The sequence below is a fragment of the Alligator sinensis genome, unplaced genomic scaffold (assembly GCF_000455745.1).
Source record: "Alligator sinensis unplaced genomic scaffold, ASM45574v1 scaffold145_2, whole genome shotgun sequence".
In the NCBI taxonomy this organism is placed as follows: domain Eukaryota; kingdom Metazoa; phylum Chordata; order Crocodylia; family Alligatoridae; genus Alligator; species Alligator sinensis.
The window spans coordinates 2,573,015-2,585,925 of record NW_005841954.1 but is presented as its reverse complement, the minus strand read 5'-3'; positions in this window follow the sequence as shown (position 1 = coordinate 2,585,925).

Here is a 12,911-nt window from a genome sequence, read left to right as displayed (position 1 = left end):
GCTCCAGCTGAGAGCCAGCCCTGAACTGAACTGAAACCCTGTCCTAAACCCTAGACTGCCGCCCTACACTGAACTGCTCTGGTTGAGAGGCAATTTGCTCCCAACAGGCACACGTTCAGATGCATATGGAAGCCCAGTATAATATGCCTGAATTTTCTGTGCAGAAAATTTAGGTCCATTAATTGCACATGTAGACACGCACACTGTGTAGGACTTGGCTGATGAAAAATGCTCCCAAAGGAACCCTCTGAATTGCACATACCCCATAGGTCTTGGACAACTTTAACTGCTATGCACTCCCTACATATAAAAACATGGAATATATACATTTAAAATGTGCATTAAAATTTGTATCTTTGGTGATTTGTTTATTCCAGTAAACTCTAGCTATTTAATGCTGCTCGCTGCATCCATGGGTGGCCAAAAGGAAGAAAAGAGAATGATTCTCAGAATTGTTACTTCTTTGCATACTCATATTCCTAGTTGTACACATGCTTGACTTGAAATATGTAAATTGAGCAATATACTTACGATTACATAGATATAATATTTACTTATACAGTATTTAAAGGAAGGAACCGAAAAGGGGTTATTTTTCAGTTTCTTTTGAGCAATACAGAATTGATGTAGAGGTTGAAGATACTTTGAGTGGCAATTACATTTTGGAAGATTGCATAAAATGGCTGGGAGAGTTAATTAGGAAACAATTAGTGAAAAGGAAATGCAGAAAGAGGCTGCGAGTGGCCCAAGACAAACAAATTTAATCCTATGGTTATGTAAAAGTACATACACCATGAAGAGGAGACTCAGAGTGGGTTAGATATACAGGAGGAACTGCCCTAAAATTACTGCAAGGCTGGCTGTAAAATACAACTAGGTGAGTGTAAAAATATGAGTTGTAAGGAATACAAATACTGCATGGTGGTTGTGGTGAAATTTCAAAAAGCCTGTGGGTACATTAGGAAAATAAAGGAGAATGTAAAGATTCTAGGGTAGCAAGGCTGACAGACTACTGAAGTAATAGGCATGACTACAAGAAAGACAGGGTTCTTGTCTTGCTCATACAGTCAATAGAGCAGAGATGTCAAAAACAGTCAGATAATAATCAGGGAAAGACAAGAAAGAAACTGAGGGAATTGGGATCCTGAGAAATTTCAGTTATTCTTTGTTAATGGGCTTGCCAAAGGATGCAGAGGAACCTATAGTAAATATATTGAAAATCCACATTTGCAAGGAGATACTAATAAACTGCAAGCAAGACAATGTAACATCAACAACTAAAACATTTATATAAGGGAGATCATTGTTACATTTATTGACCCCCTTCTCACCCATAAAAAATCAATGGGAATCTTGCAATTGATTTAAAAAGGAACTAGACTTACTGCCAGTCGCCACTCATAATAGGATGGGCATTGGGGCGATTAGATAAATGGAATGGACATTTCAGACTGGCTTGGCTTATGATCCAAGGAAGCTAGACACATGGGACTTTACCAGCAATGGTCATAACATATGCCATCCCAATGTACGAGATATCTTACAAATATTAGTTTTCAAAATAGGGATAATCCATGCAGAGATGACAACAAAAAATAACAATCTAGATCACTTAAGCAGAGTTTAACCATAAGACAAAAATATGTATGATCTTTAAACCTGGAATACTGATCACTTTGAGGCAGATTGTAGTACTTGAACTGAATAATACTCTGTCCCACAAGAAATCCTTTTTGACTTGTTATCGCTTTGAGTGAATGGTACATGAACATGAGGAATGGTAATACAATCCAATCTTTATTATCTAAAACTCACAATAAAAGGTAGTGCAGATCGCAAGCAGAAAGATAAAGAGACTGAAAGGTCTAATAAAACTTTAAATGAACTAAATCTATCATCGTTGGGGAAAAAATTCACGGGGAATGTCAGTGCTGTAAACAAATTCTGCAGAGAAAAGTGTGTAGATAACGGGATAAGAGATCCATTTAAATTAGTAGCAGGTATGAGAGACAAGGCATTAAATGTTAGCTAAGGAATTATAAAAACAAGATGAATTTGGAGAGAATTTTGTTTAACAATATGTAAAATGTTGAATGAACTATAAAAGTAAAAAGGGAGCAGCTAGTATAAATCATATTTTTAAAAGTTCAAACCAAAACAATATTTGATGTTGGGGGAATAGTACCGGCTCAGTGGGAGGGATAAGCCAAAATGGACTTCATTCAGCCCAGTAATTTTTATATATAGTCCGAAAAATTAGGAGAGGGTATTTTTGATAAATTTAGTTCTGGATGCATCTTTATTTAGTTTGCAGCTATAAAATATTAATAATTTTGTAGTACAAAAGATATGATTTGCCAAGTGAAATAGAGTAAATATATGTGCATTGCAAAAGTGACTATTGTCCTACAGTATGACAGGCACCTTCAGAACCACTGCACTTATAACACCAAGTCAGTACACTTATAGTCTACATTTCTTCATCTAGAAAAGAGAGTGTTCTATGCAATACCATTTCCTTGTTATTATTTAGTGTTATCCTAGAATTAAAGTTTCCAGTAGCTATAATTAATTAGTTTTATTTTACTTTGGTACTGGAATTTTCAGTAGTTCCATGCCAGCATAATGATAATGATAAATGTGGAGAGATGCAATGTAGTGAATATAACATCTAAAGTCTCGGCCCCTCACCTGCAAAGACTGACACTTGTTCACTCCCTACACAAGAGGGCAGCAGTTGTCACTCTTAGTGCTTCCTTGTCATTGGCTGGAGATACGTGCTTCTATAGGCTACGTGACTGGTCATCCTTCTTTCTTAAAAAGACCAAGTACAAGAGACAAAAATGTCATCCTTACTTCAGAGTTGGCAGGGAGTTTTAATGCAATTTTGAATTTTGTGGAAGCTTACGAACCCACAATCTGCTACATCCTGTTTATATACTATATGAAAACAAGCTTGCAACCTTAACTAAATGCATATAACATGTGCTTTCCAATAGGACATAAAGTTTATATTTGTCCATGACATATTTTATACAGCTCTTCATTTAACATTAAAAAAAATAGAGCGCTTCAATATTGTTCAAGGACCATATTCTTTTTTTTTTTTAAACAAAATTGAGATGAGCTATTTGGGAAAGTTTGAAAAGCAAGATATTGTCTATGATATTTTTAAAATATATCCTATTAGCTTAATGCTATCACTACATAGTGAAGACATTTTAAATGTAGGAACTACACTGATTGCACTGTACTACGTGAGCATTTCTATATTATTCAAACTTCACCTAAGACTTTATACCATAAAAACTCTTATTTCATATGCAGTCCCATTGATTAAACTGGGAATATCATAGAATAAAGCATGACTCATTATGAGTAAGAGTAAGGGTAGCAGAATCTGCCTCCTATTTAATTGGCACCAGGGATTTTTGTTTCCTTTTTTTTTTAATCTTTAAAATGCAACTATGAGAGTTGTAAAAGAAAATGCCTAAAATACTGTGTATTAATAATAGAAGCGTTTTTCCCTATACATTTTGAATAATTTTACAGAAATGGGGTCACCTTGAATGTTGGTGGGTGCCAAGCCCGAAGAATATTCTGCTAAACTTTCCCCCTCTGATTAATAGATATCTTAATATGATATAATGATGTTCCCATAAGTGCTGTTGCTCAGGATTGTACATTAAAATCCTACTTATTCAAACCCATTTAAATCCATCAAAGCCTTTCTTCTGAATCTCTGTTATCTCTAGGTATGGAGCACTTATTCAATGATTTTCTTCATTACTCAAACAACCATTTTATCTGATAAGTACTGATCTCCCAAAAACTTTTCCGTCAATTGGTTTTCCTTTTTGACTTCTTCAGAAAACATTACTGCAAAAGGCACAGCTCTAGCGTAGAAGTACTGCTACACCGCGGCAGAACCCAAATCCAACAAACTCATGGATATTAGAATGGTTCTTCAGGCATGCCACCTGCAAAGTTCACCTTGCCTGCATTATCAAGTCCAGCCATGGATATTTTGGAGGTGGTTCTGGCTAATGCTGGAAAACAAACATATTAAAATTCTGGCATTTCCACAGGATTTTTTTAAGTCTACTCAGAGAAGCACAAAGTATGAAGGCAATTTGTTATTGATTTTAATAGAATACTTTATTTCCATACATGCTGAGTCAAACCAAACTTATTGAAACTCCGGTGTTCAGAAAACTAACATATTATTTTCAGTTATGAATAATTGGTAAATCATCTATCTTCAGTTTAAAAAAATGGAGTTTTGCTATCACTTTGATACAGTATGTATCACTCAGTTTGCTGTGAATAAGGCTTATAAGAGTGTGTAGCTGATGGGTTACCAAAGTATTTCTACCAGTGTATACTCTACAAGGAGTTATAAGTTTTGGAGAAAGAAAATTAAATACAATTTTCTGCACAATGGTGAGTGCCAGTGCATCTCAGTTGCACAGGAAGTGAAAAATTACAATTGTGGGAAATTTCCTCATGGTGTTAAATTCTTTTACACCAGGGTTCATGGACTAACTGCTCTCCAGTTAGCAAAACCTAACCCCTTTCTGAGAGAATGTTAATTTATGGTCCTGCCAAGGGGTATATGGGAGAGAAAAGATTTAATATACCACTGTTATAGCCAGAAAGAAAGATATTTTCTTGGTTGTATTCACTACTGATCCTCTCTTTTCACATGGAATACAGAAGATTCCCAGTTATTCTAGGATTTAAAATACAATTTTAAACATTTTTATTTATTGCAATTTTGACTGCATGTGATTTTGTTTTTAGATACCAATGAAGTGGGAAGTTTGGAAACACAAACTAATTTCTTTTAAAACATCATAAAACAGTAGTATGTTTACATTTCTAAGGAAATAAAGTGTACTGGGAAAAGTTCTCCTAAATCACTGTAACTTTTTCCCCAAAGGTGAAAACACATAAAATGTATTAATCTAGGAAAAGGCACTTCAGAAACAATGAAACATTTCAAGTTTGCTTTAAACCCAATAGATTACATTTATAAGGAAAAGACACAGAATTGCCAACATTTGAAATACCATGCCTAGCAATGTATAGGTTCTAGTGACATTGTACCATAACATCTGTCATTTGAATTTTTCCTTTGGAATGTAATGTAGGAAACACAATTTAGCTATGTCAACAATATCTTGCAAAGTGTTCCCATTTATAATTATTTATATTGTAAATAGCTTTCTGAAGTAAATTTGAAGTTAATGTGCATAAGATGTATTTATTATGTGAAGATTTTTTTTTCCGTTTAAAATACAGTTACCAATATACAGATTTTTGTCTGGTTTCATGAGTTCTTAAGCTAAGGATCAGTCTTAAAAAGAAAACATTTTCATGAATGAACTTTAATCAACATGGATTCTGGTAAATCCTAATTAAGCAGCTTCCATATTTGAATAAAGTGTATTGAAATACTATGCAGCACAGATGTCATGTTCTTACAAGTTCAGATCTGTTCATGAATTTCATGTGAAGATACTAACTCCCCATATGCATTTTTATCAAGCTGACAACTCCATTTTGGTTGTGCAAGCCTTTAACTTTGTTGTTTTTTCATTTCCATGTTGAGTGAATACCCAGAGAGTGTTACTCCAGACATAACAACAGAGGCTTGTTAAATGGAGAAGGTCCCTTATTCAGATATGAACAGTAAGCTGACTCCAACCAGAAAAAAAATGGGTTGTCAGGAGTGAAGTTGATTAGGAAACAAATTCATCCAACACCTGATAAGGAGAGAGACTGGAAGGATATAAATGGGTGAAAGCTGAAAAATTCATTGTCTTTGGCCATTTTCAGCAGCTCGAGCTGGGGGAGGCATCCATACCGAGAGTATGATGAGACCGGGACAAACTCTGTATTTCTATACACCTAGAGACTCCCAAGGGAAGCTAACATATGAGACGACACATTCGGGAAGTTTGTTGTTTCCTACTATTCTGTAATCTTTTAGGCTTCTTCTATGAAGCAGTGATTCTCAGCTAAGGTGCTGTGATGCCTTGGGGTGCAATGGGATCCTTTAAGGGTGCCACAGGGTGCCACACATTATTATCACTGTTAGATGTAGAAACACCTACACACAAGATAAACCTATAGATTTAAAATAGGAATCCATAATGTCAAAAACATTCTGACCTGTTGTAGTTTTTCTGATTCTTTACAAAAGAATTGCCCTGTTATTTTTCTAGTGAAGAGATGAATGAAAGCTAAGAGCTGGCATTTTTCTGAGAGGTACCTTGAGTCTAAAGGGGGAGTTCCTTGAGTCTAAGAAGGCTGAGAATCACTGCTCTCAAAGAAAGTAGTAGTGTGTTTAGACACACTGTGTAAAGCCTGTTTGCTCACGTCTGTCATGTGTCTTCCAAAGCATTCAAGTCTAAATCAGAAAATTCATATTTTCAGTAGGATTCTGGGAAAGGGTGTATTTCTTGCTACGGTGGGAATTTCAGCAGTTGGGACTCTAGATGGGTTCTTAAATTGCTCTCAAAGTAGCTAAACAGAGAATCTATACCATGAGGGTATATCTAGGTAGAAAGCCAGAGAGAATGCTTGGGATCAGTTCAGACTCCATGGTCTGGGACAGAAGTTTCATAAAATAGTTTGACCCAAACCAGTTAAGTCTGATATTACATTCAACCAGGTTTATCTTAAACCAGTTTCTGATCACTTAAACTGGTTTATGTATAACTTTTGCCCCTAGCCTATAGGTTTAAAACAACAAGGCTTCAGTAGGTGGATCTTCTGATTACAATCTGATAAGTAGCCAAGAGAGGTGGCCAAACTACACAGTGTCAAAGTAAGTGCTAGAAGTAGGATTAGCATGATAGTATGTGAAGCATTTTAAAAGAGGTTTTAACAAGTGTCTGCTTTTTTGCACTTTAATTGAAAAGGAAAAGCAGATCTGTTAGCATTTCACTTACTTAACTTTATTTAACAAGCATGAGTTACAAACAATTTAAGGAAGAGCTACTCTCATGATTCTTCTCCCAATAAAATTTGCCTGTTGTTGAACAGGAATTTGGAAGTGGTTCCCATTCTGTGCTCCTTTGACTTGGGATGGATAAACCTTTAAATATGAGAGCAAAAGAGATGTCTTTTTCTCCAACAGGGTATACAGGGACCATGGAGGTAGGTCTGCAAGTGGTCTAGCTGCAGATGCCTTCTGCTGGTGATGACAAGTTCAGAGTCATGGAGTCTAGGGTTAAAGAAGATACTTGTGGACAAACGGTGGATAGAGCTGAATGCCAGGTGCTAGCGTGAGCGGAGGTAGGAGCTGGCTGAGCAGAACCAATACTACTGGCTCAAACAGGAAAACTAGATCAAGTTATGCTACAGCAGGAGGTATTTGAGGGTGTATCTTTGTGGCTGGCAGGCAGACAGGTGGGGATAAAAGTCTCTATGTGAGCTCAATTGTCCTGTCTGTAGACCTGAGTATACAGGCACTAGAGCTGTTTCTGGGACACTGGATAAATATTGGGTTGTACTCCTGTTGTTATCTTATTATTATGATATGATGTAACATTGCTATTTTTATGGGCCTACATGCAAAACCAACAAGACCAGCTAAGTGGCCTAGGAAACGTGACTCTGGATAAAAACTTGGTGGTGAGCAGAAAAACTGAGAAACAGCTGAAAGTTGCTATATTACAGAACTCTACTGGCAAAAAAGAAACTGGAGGTAAAAGACTAATGCAAAACTCATTAGAACTGCGAACAGGCTGGAGGGAGGGGGTCCACTTTTTTCTTGTGTGGATTTCTTTGACACTGGGATCACCCAGTGTCAAAATTAGCAGCGCGGGGAATGCTTGCATGTGTGGCCCTGCAGACAGGTCTGCAGGGCCACACATTGCACCTGCGTGCTTGTTTGGATGCACCCCAGAGTTTTAAAATGCCTTGCGATTCAGGGCCCCTTGACAGAAATTTGGTGAGTGTCTGTCATAGATTCATAGATGTTAGGGTCGGAAGGGACCTCAATAGATCATCGAGTCCAACCCCCTGCATAAGCAGGCTAACTGTGAAGAAGTTCTTCCTAATGTCCAATCTAAATCTGCTCTCTGCTAGCTTGTGGCCATTATTTCTTGAACCCCAGGGGGCTCCTTGGTGAATAAAACCTCACCAATTCCCTTCTGTGCCCCCGTGATGAACTTATAGGCAGCCACAAGGTCGCCTCTCAACCTTCTCTTGCGGAGGCTGAAAAGGTCCAGTTTCTCTAGTCTCTCCTCGTAGGGCTTGGTCTGTAGGCCCTTAACCATACGAGTGGCCCTTCTCTGAACCCTCTCCAGGTTATCCGCATCCCTCTTGAAGTGCAGCGCCCAGAATTGCACGCAGTACTCCAACTGCGGTCTGACCAGCGCCCGATAGAGGGGAAGTATCACCTCCTTGGACCTATTCGTCATGCATCTGCTGATGCACGATAAAGTGCCATTAGCTTTTTTGATGGCTTCGTCACACTGCCGACTCATGTTCATCTTGGAGTCCACTAGGACGCCAAGATCCCTTTCCGCTTCCGTGCCACCCAGCAGGTCATTTCCTAGGCTGTAGGTGTGCTGGACATTTTTCCTCCCTAGGTGCAGCACTTTGCATTTCTCCTTGTTGAACTGCATTCTGTTGTTTTCTGCCCACTTGTCCAACCTGTCCAGATCTGCTTGCAGTTGTTCCCTGCCCTCCGGCGTGTCCACATCTCCCCATAGCTTTGTGTCATCTGCAAACTTGGACAGAGTACATTTCACTCCCTTGTCCAAGTCACTGATGAAGACATTAAAGAGTATCGGTCCAAAGACCGAACCCTGTGGGACCCCACTTCCCACACCCTTCCAGGTCGAAACCGACCCATCCACCACGACTCTCTGGGTGCGACCCTCCAGCCAATTCGCCACCCACCGGACTGTGTAGTCATCCAAGTCACAGCCTCTTAACTTGTTCACCAGTATGGGGTGGGATACCGTATCGAAGTCAGGAAGTAGTAGGACAGATGCTGACACATATATGCCTTTGACTCTCCACTAACGCTAAATGGGGCTTTGTTACATTTTATTCTTCCATAAAACTGAACAATTTCCAGTTGATAATTATTAATAATATCAAAGCTAGGCATCGCTAGCTAGTAAGAGATATCGGGACTAAAATTTTATCAGTAACAGTCCACTTATCAGACCTTTATAGACCTACAGTGGTGTTTCAACAAACAGCTATCTGCTGCTACAGCTGCACTGCTCATGAGGCTGGGACTTTCCTGTTCTGGAAACTCCAGTCACTAGAGTACGCCTATTTGCCTCACCTGGCAGCCGTTTTGTGGGTATAATTAAGGTCAGCATCCACAAGCCTTCCTTAAGTGCCTCTGTTCCTTCAGGCCCAGCAGAAGTGATTAAATAGTGGTATTAGCTGAGAAGTCAGGAAAGAGGAAGAAGGATTAAGGTCAGAGCTGTTCTGAACTTAGGAAAAGTTGAAAGAGGAAAAGTTTTGAGTCCTGTGGCTGCTGATAGAGTGAAGGGCTGAGGAGTGAGTTCTGGGGAAATGGGAAGGTTGAGAAGGAATTTGGATCTGTGAGGATCTGGGGTCGGGGAGGTGTTTTGGGGATTTTAGTTGAGGTTATGGCTGGCAGAAATAATGATGCACTGAGCATGAGTGAAGGAAGCAGTAGGTGAATGTTAGGTGAGAATGAATGGACATGGATTAGTGGATATTAGCAAAAAAAAAAAAGTACTTTGCAATGGGAGAGGTTGGTTAGAGTCTGGAATTTGGGCAAGAACTATACAAGCATAGGGGTAGACATTACTCTTGCATTCAACTGTAGTACTTGACAGCTTTCTGGCAGGGATGTAGCAGTGCGAGGTGGGAAAATAATTTCCTTCCATTAGCTTTCTCCCCCAACAGAACAGTTTTAAGAGAGACTCTTCACTGGTGCTCCAACTTTTCACTGAAATTGTCATCCTTAGCAGTGTGTTTTTGTACAATAAAGATCGCCTTGCCTTAGGTGTTTAACTCCAGGAGAGGGTTCGGTCTTATAAACCCTAGCACAGCTAAACACCTCCTTATGGCCCGAGGGTGGAAGAGTTTATATATGATTAATCCCACCCCTCTCCTCAGCCTTTCCTAACAGCTAGATAAGGTGGTTTCCTACTTAGTTGGCTTTTGGCTTTTGGTTGCCTTTTAGATTACTCATTGTCTCTCTGCATTGCATAAGAAGCTTTCTAGACTTGTAGTACAGGGTTGTTCACATCATTAGGCTTAGCACTGCAAGGTCTAATGCTTCTGTCCCTTTTGCGTATTTAGTCCATGGTTTCTGAAATATGTTCCCTTTGAAGTCACAAGTAAAACTCCCAGTGGCTTCAGTGACACCAGATTAGGGCAGCACTAAAATTCTCACTGTCGGTATCTCTGAAATACTTTACTACTCAGGCTCACCTTTGTGGTATACACCCTGCTTTTGGCATAAGGAGTCACTCTCTTAAGCATTTTTTGTATATATACAAAACTTCTGCATATTACACAACTTCTGCATATTACCTGATGTACACCTAGACAGTGTGCCAGGATGCTCTGGTCTGATGTCCAGACCATTAGGTTAGTAATTCAGGGCATTAGTGTATCAGAGCAGTATTGTCCAATGCCTTCATGCAACTTCCAGAAGTATTTATCATTAGTTTGTGGAAGAACAGCACAAAATGGAAGGTGTACCTGCTGATAGATTGGATAGCAAATAATGGAACTTATAGTCAGCTGGGTAGTTAGAATATATTGATGTTTTCTGGTCTTCATTGCTAAATTGCTTAACCCTCATCTGTTCTCATGAAACCATAACCATTTTTGTTCTCATGGGGTAACTTGTTACCCTGCAAATCAACACTGTTGTTCTCATGGGGTAACTTGTTACCCCACTCACATGAACAAAATGGAACCAGTGATAACAGTATAAATCTACCAAAAACTATTTATTAAATATAAAGCTTGTTTGAAAGAGTATTTATGATTTGAACCCCAAATATTATTTAACTAGAACTATGAACAAAATTTAAACTTTTTTTAGAGTTTCAAAACGCGAATGAACAATTTGCTAAGTCTCCAGTTCACACTGTTTTCAAACTTGCACTTACTTCCAAAACATTTTCTAAATGTTTTAACTAAATATTGCATTCCTCAGAAAGCAGTGATGTACTGTGGTGCACACAAGTAAATTGCTTACAGTTTTCACATCATTGCCAGGTTTTATGGTCATCTGTCCTTGGACAAAAAGCACAACGTCCACTCGTGCTTACAGAAGGTTCTACTGGGGTGTGTTGTGGCAATTTGTAATTTAGGACAGTCCAGTTGTTTAGGTGATGGGCAGGGGGGCAGGCGGGAGAGCCAGTGCCCCTCCTGCAGTCACCGGCCGATCACTGCAGCTGCTCCCAGAAGTGGCCACAGCTACTCCCAGAAGCGGCTGCATTGATTGGCTGCAGCAATTGGCCATCACAGGATCGGCCATGGGGGGACATCCCCCTGGGCAGCAAGATCCGTCGTGGTAGGACCCCTGCCCCTGGTCTGTGGGACTGGTTGCAGGGGAGGCATGTGCCCCCTGCCCCTGACTAAGGCAGAACCAGTTGCCCATGGGGCAGTCATACCAGACTTGACAGACTTAGACAGAGTACATGTATCCATCCTTCTTCATTTTATTTGTCCATCAATCAACTGTTTTCCAAGCTCCTGCAAAAAAAAGCGCTGTCTTCTTAAATGTGTTTTTTGCTTCCAGTTTGCCATTGTGCCCTAGCCAAATGATGAGGCTGGCAATGGCAGCCACATCCAGCATATTGAAAAAAAACAAGAAGAAATTATCACCCACAGTATTCCTTCCCATCTTGTACCAGGGATGAACTAGTTTTTCAATGACCTGGGTACCAAGGTTACTTTGGCGTGGAGCTTCTGGTTGCTTGCCCAGGTAGATGCCTCCAGACTGGGGGAATGATGTTGCTGCATCACAGCACCACCAAATTTTCAAGCCATATTTGGCTGAGCATATACTGTCTGAAGGGACAGCAACCCCTGAATGCAATGAGCTGCTCATCAACCATTGGGTGTGTTCCTGGATTGTACCATTTCCTGAGCTTCTCCACAAATTGTATCCAAATATCTCTGAAGGCAGCAATTTTGTTCACAGCTCTCCTTTCCTCACATGTCAGTTTGTTGTCAGATCTCAGGTAACTGGTGATCTGACGGAATCATTTTAAACCTTGTGGCACACAAGGAAGGGCACCCAGTACATTGCTCCCACAAATTCTCCAGTGCCTTGTGATCACTGTGGTATAGACCACTCAGCAGTAGGAGGCCAATGTAGGCTTTCAGCTCTGTTTCATCCAGCTTTTTCCACTCCTTTCTATTTTCAGGATGGCTGTCATTCCACTCCCTGAATCTTCTTTCTGCCTTTCTGTTTCTTTCTCTTATGATAACAGTCAGGATATCTTGTGAGAGAAACAGGTGGAAAGTTTCCATCACCGTGTCTTTATTACTTTCTCTTGTTGGCCCAACACTTTAATGGACTATGTCATTGGCTGTTCTCTGATGATGTATTAGCTGTGGGCTTTTTTTCCACACTCTGCCATTCCTTCCTCTAAAGGTGTCATCATCTGTAATGTTTTCTGAGGGTGGTGGCAGTGGTTCTGCTTCATGTCCTACTGTAGCTCTCCATCTTCTACGGCAGCCCTGGGCTGGTCCTTTTCCCTTTCCTACTGGAAGTGTTGGCATCACTTCTGCTTGTGGCACCAACTCCTCATCTGAGCTGAATGAAGCTTCTATAGACACATGGTCTTCTTGCTCTGAACAGTCTCCCTGTCTGGAACAAAGTCAGCATTGTCATTGCCTTGGGATAAGATTTCATAAGTGGATGTGTCGCTGTCATC